We start from the raw sequence: 26,060 nt of genomic DNA, 5'->3' as shown, positions 1-26,060 counted from the left end.
GAGGATTGACAGAAGAAAAGAGGAGGGCAGAGTGCAGACCACCTGAGGGAGGAAATGCATAAGAGGTTTAAGTCATTTTTGTTCTGTCATTTTCTAATTGCTGCATAAATCGAGCTTATTTCTTTTTCATTTTATGCTTGCTTTTACTAAAACAATTTTAAAATTGGATTGAGGCAATCTATGAGTTTTACAATTATTCTTCACTCACCTAGACACCGCATTGTCGTTCCCGTCCCCCCCCACCCCCGCAAGGTTAACACAGAGATCAATCTCTCTTTTTTTAGCAAAAAAGGTAGACCTTGGCTCTTTGAATAATATGCATTAATTTAATAGAGACAGAATTTCAGAGCTGACAATGACCTTACACTCCTACTCTTCCAAAATTCATAAATAGTTGCTGATTTAGATGAATTAGAGTCGACCTTCCTTAGTCACAGTTTTGCTTTCCACCGTTTCAGTTACCCGTGGTTAACCACGGTCTGGAAATATTAAATGGAAAATTCCAGAAATAAATAATTCATAAGTTTTAAATTGTGGGCCATTCTGAGTAGTGTGATGAAATCTGCTGCAGGTGGGCTCCCTCATGTTGAGGATGTGAATCACCACTCCATCCAGTGTATCCACACTGTATTCGCTACCCACCGGTTGATTTGTCATCAGATCAACTGTCACAGTGTCACAGTGCTTGTAGCCCTTATTTTACTTAATAATGGCCACAAACTGCAAGAGTAGTGATGCTGGCAATTCAGATATGCCAAAGGGAAGATGTAAAGTGCTTTCTGTAAGTGAAAAGTGAAAGGAAAGAAAAAAGTCTTATGCTGAGGCTGATAAGATCAACGGTAAGGACAAACCTTCTAACCGTGAAATTGCCTAATTTATAAACTTTATCATAGATATGTATGTATAGGAAAAAAGATAACATATGTAGGGTTCAGTACTATCTATGGTTTCGGTCATCCCCTAGGGGGGCTTGGAACATAACCTCTGCAGATAAGGGGGGACTACTGTACAAAAAAGTACAGATAGAATTGTTTGAAAGAACACCCTGATATTGACCCCAAACCTGTTTTTCTAGGATTTTTGCTCATTTAGTTAATTTTTTTTAGCTAACTCTTTGAAGCTATGGAGAGAGTCCAATTCTTTTTCCAACTGATTGTCTTTCAAATATGTGAAGTTAGCCATCATGTTTCACTCACTCCAAGTCCCCCATCTAAGTAAAACATCTTCAATTCTTTACACAAAAGCTCACTTACACTAGTCCCTAGAATCTTCTCCAACCTGAAGACTTTACACTCAACAGGATTTATTTAGTAAATACATGTTTACAAATACAATTTTCTGATTATAGAAGTAAATATTTATTGTAGACATTTTGAAAAGTCAGAAAAACAATATTTAATGTGAAGATTAAATAAAGTAATACATGTAAAACACTTAGCGCGATGCTTGGCCCATGGTACCACTCAATATGTTAGCTGTTACAAAAAATGGACAAGGTTATTTCCCTACCGTTCACATACAAGTATTCTTTCTTTATATATAATTTTATTTTTTAAAGTTTAAGGTTCACTACAAAATTGAGTGGAAGGTACAGAGATTTCCTATATACCCCACCCTACATATGCATAAGCCTCCCCCATTGCCAACATCCTCCACTAGAGTGGTACATTTGTTACAGCTGATGAACTTACATTGACACGGCATTATCAACCAAATTTATATTTTACATTAGAATTCCTTTTTGGTGTCCACATTCTTTGAATTTTGACGAGTTCATACGGACATACCCACCACTGCAGTCTCATACAAGATAGTTTCACAGCCCTAAAAATCCTCTCTGCTCCTCCCATTCATACTTGCCTCCCCACTAACTTGGCAACCACTGATATTTGAACTGTTTCCATGGTTCTATCTTTGCCAGAATGTCACGTAGTAGGAATCATACAGCGTGTATTCTTTCAGACTGGCTTCTTTCACTTAGCAATGCACATTTAAGATACATACGTTTTTATGGTTTGATAGCTCATTTCTTTTTGTGTTAAATAATATTCAATCGCCTGGTTGTACTTATTTATTTATCTGTTCATCTACTGAAGGGCATCTTGGTTACTTCTAAAGTTTGGCAGTTATAAATAAAGCTGCTATAAACATCTGTGTGCAGGTTCTTTGTGGACATATTTTTTCAACACGACTGGGTAAATACTAAGGAATGTGATTGCTGGATCATATTGTAAGAATATGTTTTGGAATAAACCACCAAAATGTTTTCCAAAGTGGCTATACTAGTTTGCATTCTCACCAGCAACAAATGAGAGTTCCTGTTGCTACACACCCTCACCATCATGTCATGTTGTCAGTGTTTTGAAATTTCACCATTCTAATAGGCGTGTAGTGGAATCTCATTATTGCTTTAATTTACAATTCTCTAACGACATATGATGGATATTAAATATTTTTATATGCCTATTTCCCATCTATATATCTTCTTTGGTGAGGTGTCTGTTGAGGGTTTTTTGCCCTTTCTTAACTGGGTTGTTCATTTTCTTATTGTTCTTATAGTTTCTTACTGTTATCATTTTAAGAAATCTTTTATATTTTGAATAACAGTCCTTTGTCAGATATGCATTTTGCAAATAATTTCCCCTACTTGTGGCTTGATTTTTCATTCTCTTGACAGTGTCTTTCACAAAGTAGAAGTTTTTAAAGTTATGAAGTCCAGCTTATTGTTGATGATTTATTTCATGGATCATGCCATTGGTGTTTTAATCTAAAAAGTCATCATCCTACTCAAAGTCATCTAGATTTTATTCTATATTATCTCCTAAGAGTTTTACAGTTTTACATTTGAGATTTAGGTTTATAATCCATTTTGAGTTAATTTTTGTGAAGTGTGTAACTTCTGTGTCTAAATTCTATGGATGTTCAGTTGTTCCAGCATAATTTGTTAAAAAGACTCTCTTCTCCATTGTATTGCCTTTACTCCTTTGTCAAAGATCAGTTTACTATATTTATGTGGGTCTATTTCTGTGCTCTCTTTTCTGTTCCATTGATCTGTTTATCTTTTTAAAAAAATCTATACCACACTCTCTTGATAACTGTAGCTTTATAGTAAGTCTTGAAGTCAGATAGTGTCAGTCTGATTTTGTTCTTCAATATTGTGTTGGCTGTTCTGGGTCTTTTGCCTGTCTTTATAAATCATAGAATCAGTTTGTCCATATCCATAAAACAACTTGCTGGGATTTTGATTGGGATTGTATTGAATCTATAGATCGAGTTGGCAAAAGCTGACATCTTGACCGTATTAAAAGTCTTCTTATCGATGAACATAAACTATTTCTCCATTTATCTAGTTTTTCTTTGATTTCTTTTATCAGAGTTTTGTAGTTTTCCTCATGAAGATTACATAAATATTTATGCCTAAGTATGTCATTTTGGAAGGCTTTGCCCAGTTTTAATTTGGTGTTGTATGTATGTGTGTGTGTGTGTGTGTGTGTGTGTGTGTGCGCATACGCATGCGCACGTATGTGTGTGCAGAGTTGTAAGAGTACCTTATATGTTCTGGATATGAATCCCTTGTCAGATATACGATTTTCAAATATTTCCTCCCATTCCATGAGTTATCTTTTCTCTTCCTTGATACTGTCCTCATATGAATTACAAAAGTTTTTAATTTTAATGAAGTAACATATATTTATTTATTTGTCGTTGCTTAGGCTTTTAGTGTCAACAATAACATTATTTTTTATGGCTACATAGTATTCCTGATAGCTTTACTTTTTCCCTTTTCTTTTGAAAAGATTTCAAGCTTACAGAAAATTTACAAGAATAATACAAAGAACGCTTATATACCCTTCACCAAAACCCTTTTAATAAAAATATCCAAAAGAAGATACTGCCTTTCACCCAGTTGTCGTGTTTCTTTAATCTCCTTCAATGTGAAACAAAGATCTTGACAATTTTGAGATTACGGGCCAGTCATTTTGTAGAATGTCTCTCCATTTGTGTTTGTCTAGTGTTTTCTCATGATTACACTGAGGTTACATGTCATAGGCCAGAATATCACAAAAGTGATGCTGTGTGCCTGCAATATCTTATGTGTGGCACATGATGTTGATTTGTCATATTAATTTTTTTTACTAGGAATCTGTAAGTACATATTTATATTACAAAATAAATAAATGAGAAAAGTTTTTCTTCTCATTTATTTATTTTGTAATATAAATATGTACTCACAGATTCCTAATTTATTCAGTGGGTCATAATCTGTTACTATCAATAGTTACTTTGATGCTCATCACCCCAGATTTGGCCAGCAGGACCCCTTTCGAGCTGGGTTCTATGTCCATTGATACATCCCTATAATTGGGTGTTTTCTTTCTTTCTGGTACAAGATATTCTAGGGTTAACTTAAGTTTTCTAAGCCCAAGCCTTAGAATCAGCCATTTCTCAAAGAAGTTCTGTTTGTTTGTTTGTTTGTTTGTTTGTTTGTTTTTGGTGTCGGTGGTGGTGGTGGTGGAGAATCGTAATTAGAAACCAAGATCTGGGTGCTAGGAATGACTCGTTGCTACTTCAGTGCTACTATCCAAAGTCTCTCATTAACAGGGTTGGGAAATATAGATATGTATATTTGTATAATACACAAATATACAGTGAGACATATGTAATTACATATGTATGTGTACAAATTCACATCTTTATTTCTACATCCATCTCTATACGTTGAAAACCAAAAGTTTACAACAGTCCTGAAATTCTAATCTTACATCATAGAGTTTATTCTAGTTTTTCCCTTTTATAATTGTATAACTCCCTTCTCTGACAATGGGAAAACATAACTCCCATTATCTTCAATGTATTTCTCTATTTGTCCAATCTTCTGCCAGGCCATTTCCCTTTTTATACAGGCTTCCGCTCCTACTGAATCACCCTCACTCAAATGGCCTTCTCTAATGTTTCAACTGCCTTCCCATAAGAAAGGAGAGAAAGAAATAATCGGGCTTTTCAGTGAAGAATTGTATACAAGTGTCCACGTCTGATCAGAACAAGGTAAAATGGGCTAATCACACCCATTGTCCTGATGTTTATTTTGCTTTCAAATCACTCAGTTGATTCATGTTGAATTTACTGTCTACTATACTTTCTCAATTTTTCATATACTTTATTGTTAAACTATATTTCTGTCCCAAAAGTCACTCACATTCTCTAACGCTATAGTGATATTCTTATACAAAATGATTCTATTAGAATGACTTCACCAGCTGAGATCATTCAGATCTTACTTAATGTTTTCTTTAACTTCTTCAGTGTCTTTAATATCTTTTATTCCATCCAGATTTGTTATTGACAAATTTTATACACACACACACACACACACACACACACATATATATTTTTCTTATCTAAATAATTTATAAAATAGAAAGAGGTTAAAGCCTGGGGATCACCTCTTGAAACTTCTATCAATGTCAGTGATTGTCCAAAGGCAGATGGAGGCTATGCTCACTTTGGGTGAATCAGAATATCTAGGGGTTTTTTCTCAATACACAATCTCCTTGCTTTTCCGATATTCCCCCCAAGGATACTCATTCTTCTCTTTTGCCCTTCCATGCTGAGTTGAACCTCATTGCTCTTGTAATTGAACATTATTAATATAAGCACATCATATCTCTTAGATCTATGTGGGAAGATAGATTGGGAACTATCACTATTAAATTAGAACTCTTTGGTTATAGAATATTCAAAGTAGCGGAAAAGAATTAAAGTATATGTATTTGTCTAGAGGACAAATATTCATTTATTCATTTAACAAATATCTGTTGAATGCCCACTATGCTGCTGTTGGTGCTAGAGATACAACAATGAATAAGACAAAGTCTTTGTTCTCATGGAGCTCATATTCTTGAGCGAAATGTTTTCCTCATAGATTTGCCTAATTCATTATTCTTGGCTTAGAAGAAAATTTAATTCATCAAGTGTTAATTTTATTAGAAGTCACTTGTGATCCTAGAAGGACTTCAGATTTTCCAAAAATGCATACTCAGATTTTTTTTTTTCAAAGAGAGGACTTTGGACTCTTTGCTTATAGTTTAGATTTGTGAGGAAATTTGAAGATATCACTACTAATAGAAATAAAAACAATAATATTAAATATGTTTTTAAGTGGTTACTAAGCACCAATCACTGTTCTCTGCATTTGTATAGATAAATCATAACACCCTATGAGATAGGTACAATTTTTTTTTTTAAACAAATTTTAAACAAATTACAGTGGACATTCAGTATTAGTTACAGGTGTACAGCATAAGGGTTAGACATCAATATAATTTATGAAGAGATCCCTCTGATAAGTCTAGTGCCCACCTAACTTCATATATATTTATTACAATATGACTGACTATATTCCCTAAGCTATACTTTACATCCCTGTGATCATTTTGTAACTGCCAATTTATGCTTCTTAATCCTGTCCTCTTGTTCACCCATCCCTCAACCCCTCTTCCATCTGGCAACCATCAGTTTGTTCTCTGTATTTATGAGTTTGTTTCTGTTTTATTTGTTTGCTTATTTTGTTTTTTTAGTGATACAATTATTATTTCCATCTTTCAGAGGAGGAAACCAAGGCACAAATAGATTGTCTAGCCCTGGTAAGTTAACCAGAATGAAATCTAAGTAGCCTAGTTCGAGACCTTGAGGTCTTTTAATATGTAAGAGTAGTTATTTTCAGTAACCACATATGATGAATGAGGCCTTCTTCTTCAGTGCTCCTTTAGCACTTTTTCGCATATCCCTGAATAACACCTGTCACATATTGTTTGCAAATTATTAATGGATGGCACAAGCAACTTATCCTACTATCTGGCATGGAGTGTGCTTTCCATAAATTTTTAATTGTTCATAGGGAATTTAAACTTAGAGAACATAGCTTTCCTGAGGTCAAAGTGATGGTTTATGAAAAACTCAGACTAAAATTGCTGTCTTCTCAGTCTCAATTAAGTAACTGTTCTTTTTTCTGCATCAAGCTGGCCCATCTGGTGCCATATTTATTATTAGGAAAGTACCTTTTAGCCTATCTAAATTTCAGGCTATTCTTTATAGATTTTGATTAGTCGTAATGCCATGTAAGAAAAATGTATGTTCTTTTTTGACACAGCAGCCCATGCTTAGTGGCAAAATTTAAAATGAACTGGATTTTAAATTAAAATAAGCTGGAACAGGCCAGATTCGGGTTTGAAAGTAGAGGCTACCATACAGAATCATTCTGGGTTCACAATATTTCATGTCAAGTTATAGAAATGGAAAAGAGGGCAAAAACACTTCTCAAAGCATTCTAAGTTCATTAGATTTAAATATGTTTTTTCTTGGTCACATTTAGAGTAGAGAGGATAGGTGAAGAGTGATCACCAAAGCAGAAAACAGAGTGAGTGATCCCATGGCAACGTTCTTAGTTACTCTCAACTGCTTTAGAGACTTTTCTTGGGGAGAAAAAAGAGAATACATATACTCCCTGGGGGAAAAAAATAAAGTCAAGATGACTGAGTATATTTCTAGTAGCTTTAAGAATCTCTGTCAATGTCCTCCAGCCAAAGACCACCAAGAACACACCCATAGTTAAACAAGTAGGGTTTATTGCTCATTTGCAATAAGGGAGAATGTGCACTGTGGAGACTGGGGGTGCAGTGGGGAGGAGGCATGGCAGTAAGAGGACCTTAGAAAGAGCTCCTCACAGGGTTTGGACTTGTCTTAAATGATTTGGGGGAGAGTTCAAGGAAGCCATGCTGTGTTCTAGGTTAGATGCTGTTAGAAAACAGGGGTAATTCTTTTCTTGGGTATATTAATGAATATTATCTCTAAGGCAGGATGAACGAAGCAAAGTTATAGCTGTAATTGGTAAAGAAGGAACAGTCATCTCTTTGAGCCAGGATAGGGTACTGTTTGATCATTTTTGTAGTTTGGACATGTTCACATTCTGCCTCTGTTTGATATGGTTGCAGATCTTGCACTTGTCTTGATTCATCATGGTCTCAGGAGGTTTTGTAAAACAGCTTATATTCAACAGAAGAACACTGACACCAAGTCGATCATGGCTACATGTCTAATCATAGCTGTCGGGGCCACTTTTCTCTTTCTCACTACCGAGTTATTGTCATTGTGATAGATAAGCTCTCCCTTACCTTGGGAACCTCAAATAGTTACCAGCCCATCACCAATACCTAATAATAATCAGCAAAACCTTGGACTTTGTTGTAATTTTCACAACATTTTCCACAAGTAGAAAATAGCAAAAGTAACATGAGTACTTTCAAAGGGCTTTTTAAAGGAAAATGAGTAAGTGTAAAACTCCCAGTACAATCAAAGAAAAATTAAATATGGGACTGTGAGGTGGGCATTGAAAGAAAGCAAAGTTTTGTAATCACTAGAGCAGTCTGCGAAGATGTGATAGAGGGTGGGACTTGGGCTAGGCTTCAAAAATGAATTGAATTTGGAGAGAAAAATAAGAAAGTGGTGGACCTTTCAAGTGAGGAGAACCACACAAACTCTGAAGAGGATGAGAGTAGGCCCTGTTAACTACTAAAACACAAGGCAGACAGGAGGAGAAGCAGCCAAAACAAGATTTACCCTTAGGGCTGACCAAGCATGGAGATGGGAGAATAGATGGGGACAGAGGGAGAAGGAGATTTCCTCTAGCACTGGACCAAATCCAGTGCACTGTGGTCCCAAAATAACACCACAGCAGACAAAAATAACTGTCTAAGCACACTATTACCAGCAAGAAGTCTCGCATAGAGAAGCTGGGACTCATCTTGACAAACAAAGGCTTAGAGAAATAGGCTACTGGGTAAAACAGAGACCCCACTACCAGAATCCTAAGGTGGGAACTGGTGCTTGGAAATCAAGAGGCTCAGGAGACCCTAAGGATAGTTTAATAGTAGATTGTACCAGCAAGGCTGGAGTTTCTTATGACATTTCTCTCATCTAAAGCTTAGATCAATTCTAAAGACCAGGATGGGGTCGAATTGCAGGCAGGGGTCAAGTGCACCAGGTATGAGAAGTGGAGGGATAGAAATACTGGAGCACAGCACAGGTCTCAAGTTGGAATCTCAATTATTCTATTTACTAGCTTGATGTCTTTTAATAAATAAATCGCTTTATTCCTCTAAACATCTATAAATTGAAGATCAAGGCAATCATACCGTACATTGTCGTAAAAATTAAATACCATAATGCTTATACAGTATTTGACCCAGTGTCTGCCCTCAATAAATTTTAGCCCTCATCATCATCATCTGCTTCATCAGCTGCATTATCATCAAAAAGAGAAGAATGCTCTAAGGCAAGGGTCCCCAAACCCAGGCCACAGACTGGTACTGGTCCAGTCGGTGGCCTGTTAAGAACTGGGCCGCACAGCGGAAGGTGAGCAACAGGCAAGTGAGCAAAGCTTCATCCCCTCCCCAGAGTATTTGCAGCCCCTCCCCAGCGCTAGCATCATAGTCCCAGCTCCACCTCAGATCATCAGGCTTTCGATTCTCATAGGAGCGCTGGTCTCTGGTGCCAGAAAGGTTGGGAAGGCCTAATCCTGCCCCTACATGTTCTTGTAAAGAAAGTTTTATTGAAACACAGCCACACTTATTCATTTATGTATTGTCTATGGCTGCATTTCTTACAACAGCAGTTGAGTAATTTCCATAGCAACCCACAAATATGAAAATACTTGCTGTGTGTCTCTTCATAGAAAAAGTTTGCTGACTTCTGCCTTAAGGCAAGAAAAGGCAAATGACCATGGCTATGTTGGAAGCTAGGAAGACTCCCATGTGAACAAAGCACAGGGTGGCATAAGAAGTAGCAAGAAAAAGTTAAACAGGTCATTCAATGTATACACATTTGAAAAAGAACAGCCTTAAAAATTAAGAATTAAAAAAAGATTAGGCCATATCTCAACCATTGCAAGTCAGTGAACTAACTTTCTATCTAGAACCAGATACATAATTTGGGGGAACTAGTGCAAAATAAAAATACAGGGCCTCTTAATCAAGAAGTATTAAGAATTTCAAGATGATGACAGAAGAGCATGAAACTAAGCACAGGGACCTTCTGCACAGGATGCACGGCTCCGTCTTTCTCACATAGGTACACAGGCACACACACGCACACACACACACCTCTTACACTCACAAAACTATTCTACAAATGAAGAGCAATGTAAAGACAGGTAATTGCAAACTTCGACTTGGGTTTGCTGTCTATCTGTCAGAGCATTTTCTCCTATAAATGGTTCTCTACACCCACAACCTCCTCCTCCTTCAATTTGGATGCAACAATAAGAGCAGTTTCCAACTCTCTCTCTTCATTTTAGCATGATATATTCATATTATCATTTAGATAGCAGAACAACAACAAAAAAGCCTGCCTCTCTCTAATTTCTCTCTCTTTTTTTAAAATTTGTTAGAGCATGCCATGCTCACAGTAGTTTAGCCTGCTTTCACAGTGGCCTAGGTTTACCATGCCAGGATGAAAGCCGCTGTTGCCATGTTGGCTCTGCAGTGTCTGGAGTGTGTAAAGTTGTACAGTTAAAGTGCTGGTAGAATGACATGTACAAGAACAGCCACAGAGCAGCTAAGCTGATCTGTGTTTCCTTCACAAAAAGAAGAATGTACACGGTGGTGCAACATGGAAATTGTGTCTTAAACTAAAACTCATGAATTACTTGGTTTGTTCAAAAATGAAAAAATAATCATAAAAACAAAAACAAAAAGATGGGTGGATTGTGTTTTGTTTTTAATGCTCTTTTGACAGTCCATGGAGAGAAATATGTGTATGTAAATCAGTCTTTTGTGGTCCGTAATGTGGAAAATATTCATAGATAGATAAATATGATCTTACAAGACTTCCCATGTTATTGTATTTTTAAGTGTGCAAAGAAAAGCAAGATGCTTTTGGATATCAGTAGTATGAGTGTGCAGATGTCAATAGGCCAATTTCAGGTGTGATCACAGATCCATAAGTCCCATGGACAGGTAGGTCTCCCCACAGGTGTTTGCATGACTGAACACCCTCAAGAATGCCTGTGACTGATTAGCATGAGTTGATTTAGCAAAGGAGCACCAATCTACTAGGGCCATTTGCCAGGTATGAGTCAGATTCCTCAGGAGTTTGACAAGGTGACAGGCTATTCTATAAATTAATTTGTGCTAAGGTGTTAATGGCTGATAATTCTCTGGTTACCCTCAGATAATGTGATACCTAAATGGGGCCAGGTTCTTTAGTTTGGAGGCTACAACTTGTCATCTTTGCCCCACTGTTTCTCTCTGTTCCTGTCTTCCATGCTATGCACTGGCAGTTCCCCCTGACTGAGTGCCTTTGCCTGACAATCTCAAATTCTTCCATAGAAGATCAACTGTAAATAATAGCAACAAATGCTGCTTAATATATTCTAAGACAATGATTCTTAAAGAGTTGTCCGGGACTAGCAGCACTGGCATCACCCCAGGAAATTGTTAAAAAGTAAATTCTCAGGCCCACCGCATATCTAGTGACTCTGAAACTTGGGCTGGGATCCAGAAACCTGTGTTTTAAAGAGACTTCCAGGGGATTCCGATGCATGCTAAAGCTCAAGACCACTATTCTAAACATTTTACTTACATCAGCACATTTAATTTGCAAACCCACACTCTAAGGTAGATATTAAGATTGCCTCTATTTTACAGATGAGAAAACTGAGCACAAAAAGTTTAAGCAACTTGACAGAGGTACTAAGCTGGTAAGTGGTAGAGCTGGGCTTTGAACCCAGGCAGCCTGGCTCAAGAACGTGGACATTATCTCAGCTATGTCAGGTCAGCTGTGTTACCTTTCGAATCGATGCTTCTGTGAAGCCTTTTGTGATTCCAGTCTCTCAAATCCCACCAAACAATATCAATAGCTTCTATATCACTTCTCTTATGATGCTTGTGTTTTTCCCAACGTTCTATCCCCAATACCCAATACCTATATTGCAGAGAGCAAACTTTGGTATACAATAAGAGAATGAATAATTGAATGAATTGATCAGTGAATCAAATGTCTTGAGTCAAAAGCAACTTAACTGAAAACAACAACAATAATAACAACAACAAAAACAGCTTCTAGAATCTCATTCTTCACCTGCTTAATCAGAGTCTCTAGGAGCATTTTCTGGAGGTCATATTTTAAAAAATGAAACCAAAATCAAGAACTGGATTTAAGAAAAAGTGTGCCCAACAAATTGATTCTGCACACATGGAACCCTTGCCTTAACTGGCAATGACGATTCAGATAGTTTGAGAAGACCAAGGTGAAGGCACAAATGCGGAAAGCAGGGGCTTTTCAGACGCTTAAAATCCTACCCTGTAGTAGTAGCTAACCCTAAAGCCAACAATTCCTGGAAGAAAGCCTGAACGTGCTTCAAATTTGACATATTATATGATATTTCTTGAATAAGATCAGTATAAGAAACACTTGCAGTTGGTACCATTGAGCTGTACATGGGAAATTTTTTCACCTCTGGAACAGGCAGTCCTTGGCATATATATCTATTTTGGGGTCATATTCCAAAAATGTATTTGTAAGTTGAGTCGTTTAGAGCTCAAAACTCTTTCGGAAGAAAGCCTGAACGTGCTTCAAATTTGACATATTATATGATATTTCTTGAATAAGATCAGTATAAGAAACACTTGCAGTTGGTACCATTGAGCTGTACATGGGAAATTTTTTCACCTCTGGAACAGGCAGTCCTTGGCATATATATCTATTTTGGGGTCATATTCCAAAAATGTATTTGTAAGTTGAGTCGTTTAGAGCTCAGCAAACTATTTCCCACAGAAGTAATATTAGAAAAGAAGGTTCCATTCCTCTGCCAAAACATAAAACCTGATTTAGAACACTCTGTCTCTGAAATAGCAGTTCAGATGGGCTACATGGACATTCATGGGAAATGTGACTGGGACCCACCCAACTTGGAGCTGGGAATTTTGGGAGCACAGAGACTTCTGGGTAAGACTGAGCTGTGACAGCATCGTAGACATTCCTTTGTTCTCCTCCCCCCTCAATACACACACACAATACACACACACACACGCACCCACACACACACAATTTGGTGGCTACTAGTCAAATGATAGAAAGACAAAGTTATCACTCAAGGAATACTATTTGGGATCCAGTGAAACTCTTACTACCTTCACCTCTGCAGTCAGGCAATGCCCCAGATCTTAGCACAGAGTTCCCCAGATCAGGTATGGACAATCAGCAGTGCTTGTATCCTAACTGATATTCTCTTACCCAGGTTTTAGAAATATTATACAACCTGTAGTTCAAACTTCGGGGCAACTGCAACCACCTTCCCTAGTATAACTAGAGTGTTTTGGGGATGAATTTGGGATAAGAGTCATAAACAAAATTGCTGCTAAAAAGTGAAAAGAGAATTAAGTTTCTAGTTTTTCCTTGGCCATTAGTGAATTAGTGATATGACATCAGGCTAGGTCCTTGGTTTCTTCAGTTGTAAAATGTTGGGGAAGGAGAGCGATTTATAAATTCTATAAGTTATTTCTAGATCTAACTTTCTAGAATTTAATAAAAATAGTTTCCTCTACTTCCTTGTGAAAGGATTTGCCAGTCTGCCAGCTGCTCCCCTACCTTTTCTGTCCTTGGTAGTGAAATACTGAAAACTCATGTCATCTCATGCCCAAAGATACACCAAGAAGAAACAAGACTAATAAGTTACAATTTTATTTCCTCCTTATTAAATTAAATTTATTTCACTTAATTATTATTTTCCCACAGCCAAACTTCATTTGGGCAATAGCTCACCTAGTTTAAGTCCTGTACTCAAGGAGGCATTGAGACACTCTTCTCGGCACATAGCAAATTAAGGATCAAAGAGCTAAAATAATAATAATGATAATAATAATAATTTTGTCTGAATTTTTACATGGAAGGCAAAAAGAAGAAAAGAATAAAATAATTTAAAATATTTGAAGTTATCTCAGAAAAAAAACTTTTAAAAAGAATCAACACATTCAATCTTAAAATGCACCATCATAGATTTAAATTTAACCCAGAGCAAAATATATAGTTTCTTTTATAGATCCATCTTCTCTCAAAAGCAATACTATCTAGAGGAAAAGAAGTCAGGAAATGTGATTATTAATAACCAGTTATTGTTTGGGATTGGTAATATCTGATAGACTTTAAAACCAGGCACTCCATTTAGCTGTTAGGATAGCGTGTTCCTACCTGCTGAGGATGTTCCCGGAGTTAGCATTAGGAATCTCAGGAAGATTCAATTAGCTTCCACTGTCATGTATCTTCAATAAGATTCAGTTCTTGAACCAAGATAAGAACAGAAATTTATGCTTTTACTCCCTTAGAAAAAAGAAAGCCAAATTAAAACAAACCAAACAAAAATAAAAATTATCCCAAATAATACACAATAAAAATTCCTCAAACCCTGACATCTTCCTAGCCGGCTATATTAGAGTATTGGGGAGTTGTTTCGGGTAGAGTGAAAAAGAAGTCTGGTTCTAGAATCTCTGGAATTTCAGGTCTCAGAACCCATGATTCAATGAAAATAATAAGACTTTATAGGCCTTCTACTTACTAGGTGTCGGACACTATGCTGAGTGTTTTAGGTGCATTTTTAAAATTTCACCCTTAAGACAACCTAGTGAAGTATGTGTTGTTACTACTTTGTTTAGTAAGCACTTACGTTCTCACTATAGAAGAAAAAAACCAGGAGAGGATGAGCAAATGGCCCAGAAAAAAGACCGAACTGCATGTACTCAATCCCAGTCATGCAAATAGCCCAATGTACCTGTAAGAGCCTCAGATTTCAATCCTTGCTCCACCACATCCTATGACATAGAGGAAGTTTCTCAGTTTTCTTCTTTCTTAAAATGGGAATAATAATAATGCCTACCTGTCAGGTCATTATAGGTTTCCAATGAGACCCTACACATAACAGACTTAGAATAGCACTTGCCAGACAGTAATATTCAATGATTATCAGATAATATTTTTTACCTGGTCCAGCAACTCCCTGTGCTCCCACATACCAGAAGCCTGCCAAAATCTGGGCAGAGTACAAAGATCACATACAGCCTAAGGACAAAATCAAAACACTGAAAACAATTCATTCTTATTCCCCAAGAATAGATCTTGATTCTCAAAGTGTGATCCCTGGACCAGTAGCATCAGCATCACCTGAGAGTGTATTAGAAATGCAGAGGGTCAGGTCCCACCCCACACCTCCTGAATCAGATCATACATTTTAACAAGATCTCCATGTTTTAGGAGAAAAGCAGAACTTGCATCATACACAATGTACCAGACTGCTGGTCTCTCTCTCTCTGCCTTTCCTGTTTTGCTCTTATTAGTTCAAAATGTCCTTCATCATATAATCTACCTGGTGAAAACCATTATTCAAAACTCAACTCAAGCATCATGGAGACTCTTCCTATCTGCTCTCTTCCTATTTCAAGGAGAAATTCATCACTTCCACCTTTGTTTCTCCATTGAATATCAGACCAATGCTGTTCAAATTTCTTTGATTGTAATCCATGATAAGAAATATATTTTATAGACACAAACACACAACTTGAATATTGCTGAAATGAACGTTTCATGAAAGAATCATTTTACTTACTACGGGTAATGGATTCATAGTTTTCAGCATTAATTTCCTCTATTTCATGTATTATCATGCTATGTGGGTCATAACTGACAATTTGTAAAACCCTGTACATAGCTATTTCTTTCAGAGGAACTACCACACTAGATTTCATTTCATGCCTATCACTTCTTCTGGATGGAGAGGACATGATCTGAGATTGGCATATATAGAGACTCAACATTTTTTGTTGCGTAATAATGAATGGGTGAATGAAGCTTGTTATGATAAGCTTGTTTTCACAGCCTACCACTACTCCACACCTTAACTCCTTGGTCACACTGCCATAATTAATAGAGAAAAACTATGAAGGCCTTATTATGTAATAATTTATCAACCATTAGCCGTAACGATAAACCTATACAATGACTATATCTGTATGCTTCCAATAAGAATTTTCAAATGAAAAATGGTTCTACAGACTATTGTCTTGATTAACAAGAGGAAAGAGAAAAATTGTGAGTTTAAAGAAGAATAGTTTAGTTTTGCAATTTTTTGGATTTTTTTATTGTTGTTCATGCAGATATTTTATTAGTCTTCCATTTGTAAAATAAATGGAGCCCCAGTCGCTGCAACTGAGACACATTTAGAACATCCTGTGTCAGGGAGACGCCAGCCTGCCATTTGAACCTCTCCATGATACTCTGCCAGTTCACCTCCATTTTTCTTTCAACACTTCTGCTCTTCCAGGAAGAGCTCCCTTGGGCACAGGTTTATGATAGAGAAAAATGATGACCAACCACATTCATTTATCATTTATATTCCAGGCTTGGATATGACACTCTAATATATAAGACAGGAAGGGAGTTTGACACTAGGTGTCAGGACCTTCACTTTTGCTTTCACAAGTCACATGACCCTGCATACATCCCTTCTTTCATTCATAAGATTTGGATGGAAAACTTGAAGACCTGGAAAATAAGTCTGAAAGGAATAGCAATGTTTTCAGTCTTACCTTCACTGAAACACAATAACAAAACAAGCCACCAAATAATCCTTTCATTTTTTTGCAGCTTATTCTCAAATATTGCATTTATGTATAACATTTGAGAGTCTGACTATCTGAGCTTTAATCATGGCTCTTAGCAGGTAAGTGACGTGAATGTCCCTTGTCTTAATTTGCTAATCCATAAAATGGAGATAACAGTAGTAACTATCTCACAGAGTTTATGTGAAGAAAAATGATAGTATATGCCTAGCACATAGTAAGAGTTAGTCAAAAACTGTATATACTTATGTTATTTTTCTACCACATTTAGACACTTAAAGTAATGAAAAATCTCCAAATTAAATGCTACACATACTAAGTGCAATGTGATTTCTCGAATTAGAGCCTGGAACAGAAAAAGATATTAGTGGAAAAACTGGTGACATCTAAAGTCTGCAATTTAGTTAATTTAGTACCAAAGCTAATGTCTTAGTTTTGACAAATGTACAAAGGTTATGTAAAATGTTAACACTAGGAAAACTAAGTGAAGAGTGTACAGGAATTTTTCTGTACTATCTTTGCAAAATTTCACTAAATCTAAAATTATTCCAACACAAAAAGATTATTTTTTTAAAAATGCCACATATAGTTTTGAGTAAATAGTAACTACAAAGCTGTGCTATGTACCATGGAAAATCAAGAGATAAAGAAAATATAACTATCTTCCAAGAGCTTACAGTCTCATTCTGAGGACAGCAATGAACTTACTATAAACTGGCCAGAATGTAACAAATGTCTTAACGGAAATGGAAATAAACTCTCCTCAGCCTGATATTAAGGACCAGCTTCACATAGACCCTTGTTCTCCATGATTAAACCTACTGGTTAATTAGTTAACACAGCTTTACAATTCCTGCTTTCTCGAGTGATTACTCTGCCTGGTTGGTATTAAATGAGTGGAATTCCTTCTGTGTTGGAGGTGCTATCTGATTCCTGATTAGTGCAGATATAAACTTTATTAATTTATTAATTTTTTATAGGTTGTAGAGTGCCAGAGAAAAAGCATGGACCTCATAATCAAGCAAAACTGAGATCAAACCTAGTTTCTTACCAACTTGGGCAAGTTCATGGAGCCTCATTTTTTCATTGTAAAATGGGGAAAGAATATTGAACTTGTTGGCTGTTATAACAATCAAATGATCAAACAAGATAATGTCATAAGGACCCCTGGCCTACAATAGGCAGGTTTTATTATTACTAAAAATTAGATTATTATTATTATAATTAAAAATTATTATCATTAGCAATTATTCACTAGACACGAGCCTTGGCAACTGTACTGGCAACTCAAGTACTTATTCAGTTGTCAAGTACTCATTTCACTTGTCTAAGACCTTGCTTTGGAGGGTCCAAGACTGTTTTACCAAGTGGAGAGGATGGCAGACTCCACTGGGGGAAGCTGGCATAGATTAATAGTATAGCATAAGTTAATAGCATACACTTTAGAGCTAATTAGCCTGAATTTAAATCCTGGCCTTTTTACTAACCAACTTGCTTCCTGTTTGCCGTTGGTTAATTGATTTAACCTCTAAATGCTTCTGTTCTCCTTTCCATAAGAATTCACACAGGTACAGTCTCTAGAACAGTGCTTGGCACATAGTTTGGCACACACTCAATAAATAATAGCTATCATCATTATTTAGCAACTGTTTCCTCTTTTTCATAGATGTTCAACATCCTCTTTTGTTTGGATATGGGGATGCAAGTTGCTAGGGAAAAGGGAGTTCTTTCTGTCAGCCCCAGGACATGAATCCTAATTGGTATAAACCAATCAGAACAATCCTTTCTGTTTCTGTTTAGATTTGAGTATATGGCTGAAGTCTGGCCAATGGAACCTAAGGGGAAATCTGCTGGCAGCTTCTAGGGATTTGTTTTTGCTTACTGTGTTGAATGCTGTCATGAGGGGATCTGATGGCAGTCATCATATGGCCATGAAAGGAGCCAGGAGAACCACAGGGAGGCTACCTTAGAGCCCAGACATCAACAAGCTGCTTAACCATTTACCTTTGGACATCTTGTTATGTGAGAGAATAAATGTCCAGTATCATTATTCCCAGTATCATGAATGAGAAAACTAGGTTTCAGAGAGATTGCAGTAATTTTCCACAGGGTTACACAGCCAGTGAAGAGGAGAGTGAGAAGGGAGTAAATAAAAGATTTTTATCTTTATCCATTGAACTTTTTCTTGGTCCATTAATTTATTCAAAAAATATTTATTGGGCCTCTTAAGGCACCCCGAAAGACTGTTGCAATTTCTGACGTTGGGCTGGGTGGCGCTTTCAGTGGGCAGAGCAGGATGAGAATATGTCCAGAGGCTGCCCCTGCAATGTATGGATGTCCAGGCCTTTATAAGATGTTCAGGAAAAGGTCTGCCACTGGATAACTAAGGGACAAGTCTCTAGTTAAATAAGCTATTTCCAGGAGGTCTGAGTTGAGAATTTTGTTTCCTGCATATTTGAAAATTCAGAGTCCACAGCTGTTTAGTAATTAATTATTAAAACTAATACCAGTCTGACGAGATACTTGATTTGATGCCAACATATCTTTGGAACATTAAAAGACAAGATTAGATAGGAAAGAACCTGAGTCACCAAGTGTAAGCTCTTTTCTCTTCTTTCAGTTTGGAGTGCTTTCCTGTATTTCTATCTTTAAGAATAACTTGGATCCTCCAACCTGTTTATAGCTTTTCACCTTATTCATTTACTCATCCTTTTATTTATTCATTCATTCAATTAATATTTTAAGGTAGCTATTTCCTAACGAAGTTGGGGACAACAGTTAATATTAGCATCCATTTATGGTTAAAACCAAGCATAATAGTATCACGACAGCTATGATTTGTTGAGGTGTTTTATATATGTTATTATTAATCATCTGAACTATTTTTCAGGGTAAGCAACATTGTTTCCAAAATTGTGGTTGAGGTAATAAAGTTTCAGAGAAGTCAAAGCAATTTTCCACAGAGTAATACAGCTAGTTAAGTGCAGATTAGGGCTTGAAACTGGGTCATTCAAACTCCAAAGGCTGACCTTGCCTATAGCATGAAAGTGGTGAGCATAGCAAAGAGTGGATTTGGGGGACCAAATCTTGGAAATGCTGTGATGTGGAGTGAGAGTTCTGAAAAGGGAGTGAAGCTCAGGCAGGGACATAACCCAGCACCCAGGCTCTGTGGTGGAAATGAGAAAGGTGTGTGGAGGATGAGAAAGAAGCACATCTGAGGGAGAAAAGGGACAGCGAGAGGGGAATCCATGAGAAGCAGTACACTAAGGAAGATATCTAGAGTTAGCTGATCACAGACGATGTTGGTTGTTATAGAGAGAGGATAAGCCCATTTTTTTCTGAGAGATAGAAGAAAGAAGGCAAGGTGGAAGGATACACCAGAGAAGCCATATTACTAACAGCTCAAAACCCAAGGGTCCAAAGGCATCATTTTTTTGGCCAACATAAATTATTTACCAATACTTAATAAATAGATTTATTATAAAATTGTACATTTTCAGTGTCTCTTGAAAAAAAAAATCAGAATATCTGGTTCTGGTTTTATAGAGCACTCACTTCTGGCGAGTAGTAGGCAATCTGAGCTGAATAATGGCTAATGTCTTTAGCCAGCAATAAGCCCACCTATGCCTTACTGTTTCACTCTCAATTTGCTTCACAAATTTGCAAAATCTGCTTGGGCCCTGTTGACATTTTAGTTGGCTACCCTTAATAATCACCAAAGTATTAGCTGTAGATATCTCTGGATAGTGAGATTGTTGCTGATCTTAATTTGAAATCACCGAGTTACCTAACTGCATTTTCTAAATTTTCTCCAATTGTTGCATATTGCTTTTATAATAAAACAAAATATGAATGTTATTTTTATAACTATCAGTTCCACAGATATTGAGGGAGGAGCTGTGGCTTGGCAGGAGTCCATGTGAAAAGATCCAGGGGTTTTATCGAAGTCAGGCTCAATGTGAGCCTAGACCATGACACGGCAGCTAGAAAACAAAACAAAATCCTAACCAATCATTGGAAGCCATGCTCTGTATGGGTCAGACCTCATGGAGCATAAACCACATTTTACTGGAGAAAATAATAAACTAGAAAGAATTTGTTGCTGGGAAACTAAGATAGAAGGAGTCTAGAAATTGAGTTATATGAGGATGGGTGTAGAGAAAATGGACATTTTTAGCTTGGGCTTCTGTACAAAAATCAAAGAGACATATGATGACTATCTTCAGGATTCAAACAGATTAAATGTGGTCAAGACAGTGTTCACTTATCCAACATTGATGCAGAAGGCAGGGAAAGCATCAGTGAGAGTAATGGGAAACAGATTCCACTTTGATTTAAAAAGGATTTTATAATACAAATTTATGCAACAGTGAGTTGGAAAACTCCACCTCATGAGAAACCTTCAGGTGGAAACCATATGGCAGTCTATTTTAGGTGGAAGTTTGGACCAGCCAACCTCAGTGTGCCCTCCAGATCTGGAGGTCCTCTCTTCTTCTGACCAGGTTCATGACCATTCAAGTGCAGATCACTGGGGATGACAAAAAGAGTTGGTAACAGTTAACCTTCAGGAAATCATGAATTAAGACTACCGATAGCTAATTCGCCTCAGTTTCCCTAAATTAATCTTCTTCTGTGAGACAGAACACAAGTTATTTTCCAGAAATCAAAATAAGCACAAGGTACATAAGGCATATCTGTGCTGAAACATTAAAATACCCACAACATACCCACTGAGGAAGGGCTCAGAGAGCTCACACTCTGTTAGAGTTTATAGTGTTAGTACTGCTAGGAAAATGATGGTCCCTAGGTGTAGATTGCCCGGGGCATTTGTTTCCATGGTCAGAATTCTGATTTTATTTTCTTATTTAAACTTAAACCCTAGGGTCTTGTGCTTTTAAGATGCTAGTCCCTGTAGCCAAGTAGTCAGTTCTACTTGGAGCCCAGATCTCAGTTTTCCCAAAGGACAATCAATGTCCTTCAGATGAAAGAAAGTGGATCATATCTAAGGAGTCCCTGCTAACGCTCCTTCTAATCTAAGCAATTTTTCTGGTGAAGCATGGAATAAAAATATTCTGAATTTCAGTACCAGTATGATGAGATGAGTGGTGCCATGGTAGAAGGTTCACCACAGAGACAAACACCAGAAGCTACAGATTCAAGGTTTCTCAGAGCCAACTGCTAAGGGAGAGTGGTCAGTCAAGTTTGCAGGTGAGCAGTGTCTTACCTAGAGGTCTCTGACCATGCACACTCCTCATAAATATAAAAGGTAGGTAAAGGCGTAGATATAACTTTTCAGATTATTTAGCACTGAGTTCAGAAACTGACATACATAGCTGCAGTGCTTAGTTATTCTTCCTCTTTTCTTCTGCATCCATTCCTGCCCTTCTCTTCCTGGCTCTGTGTCCTGGCTTCATCCCATACTGGTTAGTTCTGGTTTGTTAGAGTAGCTAACAAAGTGGGAGGTACTGAAAGATCAGGATATAGAAGAGATAAATCAAGTTATCTCATCTCCATTCCAGGCTCCCTCTCTGTTTCACTATTTTGGCAGTGATGGTGTTTCTCCATCACTACTGCTCCTGTGATTTGGCCTTTCCTCTTGGGATCTAGCTCTTGCCCCTTAGGCTCCAAAGTGGCCCTGCTGTGCCTGGATTCCCAGCTCCTCAACAGCTTTTGCTGGTCCCCTTACCACTGTCTGCATGTCTACAAATTATCTCATCATTAGTCTCTAACTACCTGAGCTAGATTCTGTTTCCTGCCAGATTTTGGCTTTATAGTTGCACCCTGGTGTGTGACCTTAATTAATTTGATTCTCAGATACTTCATTTTTGAAGTTGAGATCAAACTTGTTATGATCAATTGTTGTCTGGGTCTCTGCCTTATTTCTTATTTTAAAAGCACCCTAAATTTGGGGTGGAGGGATAAACACTTTTTCCACAGTGAGGTTTGAGCATGTGACTGAGAATTTTTCTAAGATCTAGCCAATAAGAGCATCAAATCTCCTGGCAACAATGATTGGATCAGTTATGATCATATGATTTGATCAGGGCCAACGCATACTGTCTAAGATTTGAGCCTTTTGAGCAAAGGACTTGAAACTATAAAGATATAAGAATGGAGCTGCTGGGGGTCACCCCCTGGAGAGCACCTAACAAAGAAAGAGTAGCTAACAAAGAAAGAAAACATAAACAAGAAATGAAGAGACACCAGATGCCAAGAGGGTGTTTGGACCCTTGAATGTAGTTATGCTTGCCCTCCATAAACTCTGCACTTTTCATTGAGTAAGCCAACAGATTCTCTCTTTTTGCTTAATGATGTTGGAATTGGATTTGTGTCACTTGCTACAAAGGGCCCTAATTGATACAAAAATACATATTTAGTAGATTTTCAGTGAAGATTAGAAATAAGATATGTCAAGTATTTATTTTGATACTGGCAAAGACTTTGTTATCATTCTTTCAAAGGCACAGGGACCTTATCCACTATAAGAAACAACTATATCAGAGACATTTCGAGTAAAAAAAAAAAAAAAATTATAGAAATCATCTGGATTTGAAGAGAAGGGTTGAATAGTGTTTCTTAAGGCAAAGAGATCATTATCTCCTTGAGTGACCTTGATTTGGAATCCCAGATCTGGAATTGTGAACTATAATCTGGTCTGAAATTTTCTAACTGCCAGACCAAAGTACCGTGGGCAAGATACATATGCTTAATGGGGGAATGGGCCCAAGAAACCTCTAAGTACTCTTCAACTTCTAGAATGTTGAGGTAAGAGTGCGAAGGATAACATATTATTTGCAGTAGCATCTCTGTGGTGTACTGACAGTAATGAATGATTTGAGAAAAGGTTCCACCAGTGTTTCAAAGCTTTTTTAAGTCTTTCCTCTTTTCCAGTTCATCAGATCATTCCATCGAACATATTCTTTCCCCTGTTCTCCTAGTTCGCTTCCTAGGTGCTTCTGTTACAACATTGTTGCAGCCCGTTTTGTGTTCCCAAACAGGAAAAAGAGCCAGAGGAGAGCAGGGGCAAGTTAGCATTCATCTTTATATCATTTTCTTTACTAATTCATTTATTCATTCATTCATTCAATTGTTCATTCAACCACTTATTTAAAAAACACTTATTTATTACCCACCTCCTACCAAGCATTATGACAGACGCTGGAGCTACAAAAAGTATAAAAGATTCACAGGTTCTATGTTTATTACCTAGTGAGGGAGGCCAAGGTAAAGGAGCAAACTAATAATTTTAATTGCATGATAGGGGTTTTGCCCTCAGAAACCATTTTTAGAATTAAATTGATTTGAAATGGAGAGTAGGTTCTGATTCTAAAAAGCTGAACTCCTGGTTTGTCCATATATTCTAGTCGGAGGTATTCCCAAGGTAGCTGAACACTTGAGACCAGAGGTAAAAGTACAGTTATTAAAGTTAATTCTGGAGTTACACAGGGAGAGGAGACATTTGGAAGCTGAGAGTGATAAGGGATCTCTGAGGCAAAGAGTTCAGAAAACGGGTGGAGGGAGAAGAAAACTACCTTTCAGGGTCAAAGGCACAGGTAGTAGCATCATTAAAGTATGGGAGAGGGGGCCCTTATGTCTTGGAAATTGTCTTCACACAAAATATCTTGACCAAAATATAAATTAATTTGATTTAAGGAGCAGAATTTAAGTAGCTGGTTTCATAAACTTTGACATTTCTAGCCATGTTTTTGGTGATTATAGATAGATATAGATATAGATGATATAGACATAGACATAGACATAGACATAGACATAGACGTAGACATAGACGTAGACATAGATATAGACATAGCTATAGATTCATACAAAATGTGTTGGACTCCAAGATACCCATGAAGTTGCTGACATTTCTGCTCTTCTTTTGCCATTTAGAGTGCATGAATTTTATTTCCTTTGTGATTTCACTTAAGTGGTTGGGCAGAGGGCAGCAGGGTGGCACAGAAGGGACAAGTGCAAGCTGTTTTTCCTCAAGTCTTTTCCCTCACACACACATACACAATGGTCTGGGACCTCCTTACCTTCTGACTATCTTTTTCATCCAGAGATATCCAAAGCAGAGCATGGAAGTCTGAGTCTTGGAAGATCATAAAAACAATAATAAATGATAATAAAAAATTAATAGATGATTATGATGATGATGACGACAATGATAGCACTAAATCTTACTGAGTGCATAGTCTGATATGTCAGACCCTGTTCTGAGCATTTTACATGTAGACTCCACTAGTGCTCAGGTACTAGAAGGGGATACAGGAGGAAATTGAGGCACCCATACTTAATGACTTGTCTGAGGTTACAGAATTGGAGAAATGGCAGGATTGGACCCCATGCCGCTTATTCCTGAGCCATCCCTGGAGCCCAAATCTACACCATTGGTGCTCCAAATGACACCTCCTACTCTTCACCCTCATAGATCATCTGCACTATGCTCTCCTTCCCCGGCAAACACCACTCCAAAGCGCTTTTTCCGTGGATGGGTGACCATCCATCTTCTTGCCTGGCAAGAACATGCCTGCACTGGAGTTGAGGCGAGACTCCCCGATAGCTGGAGGAATGCATTTGCTCTTGTCAGATCCTGGATAAATTTGTAAAAGCATTCAAAGCATTAGCTCAAAAAGTCCTTGTTCTTGGAATAAAGTACAACTATTTCTTTTTTTATAAACATCCATAAAATAAAAAATGAGAGAAATAATTTAATACTTTATTTTATAAAATTAATCAAATTCCTTCTAAAAGGAGAACATAACTAGATTTTTAAATGTTCTTAATACTATTTTTAGCATTTTAAAAGCTCTATGCACAATCTCTTGACATTTCTTAATTTTACTGTTTGAATATTTAGAGTAGAAAATTACATTTTTTTCATGTTGTCATTCCCTTTATGACTCACATGAAAGACGTTTGATACTTCAAACTGCCAAATCTGCCCTTACTGGCTTAATTATTTTTCAAATAATACTAGAACATTTAAAAATGTTCATATAAATATTTAATTACATAAAAAATGTTCTCCATATTATAAGTACTAAAGTAAGTTTATAAAGTTCTCTATGGTATGATACAATTTTTTTTTTTGTAAAAAGAGTTTAAAAACATATGAATATATACATTTAGAGGAAGAAGCAAATTGAAAAAGATGTATATCAGAATATTAACTGATTATATCTGAGAACTTTACATCTGTGTGTTGAGAATATGGGAGATTTTTAATTCCTTATATTTCTAAATTTTCGGTGTTACTTGTACAATGAGAAAAGAAAAATACTCTTCTTTATATAAGAATTAACATTTGAGTGACAGGCACAATTCTAAAAACTTTACAAGTATTAATTTTTTTTAATTCTCACATCAACCCTTTGAAGTGGACAGTGTTATTAT

The 26,060-nt window shown here is 36.9% G+C and overlaps 1 long non-coding RNA gene across 1 annotated transcript in view; it reads right to left on the bottom strand.

Moving 5' to 3' along the window:
* Positions 1–20,998: 20,998 nt before the first annotated feature.
* LOC107196760 overlaps positions 20,999–26,060 on the bottom strand; it is a 9,319-nt gene continuing 4,257 nt past the window's right edge. The window contains exons 4-5 of the long non-coding RNA XR_001518191.2: positions 24,701–24,756; positions 20,999–21,192 (exon numbers count right to left, since the gene is read on the bottom strand). This is a non-coding gene — a long non-coding RNA (uncharacterized LOC107196760). The remainder of the gene's footprint in view (positions 21,193–24,700; positions 24,757–26,060) is intronic.

This window comes from Pteropus alecto, unplaced genomic scaffold (assembly GCF_000325575.1).
Source record: "Pteropus alecto unplaced genomic scaffold, ASM32557v1 scaffold7, whole genome shotgun sequence".
NCBI classification, from domain to species: Eukaryota; Metazoa; Chordata; class Mammalia; order Chiroptera; family Pteropodidae; genus Pteropus; species Pteropus alecto.
The sequence above is the reverse complement of the archived record's forward strand: the minus strand, read 5'-3'. Positions and strand labels throughout refer to the sequence as shown.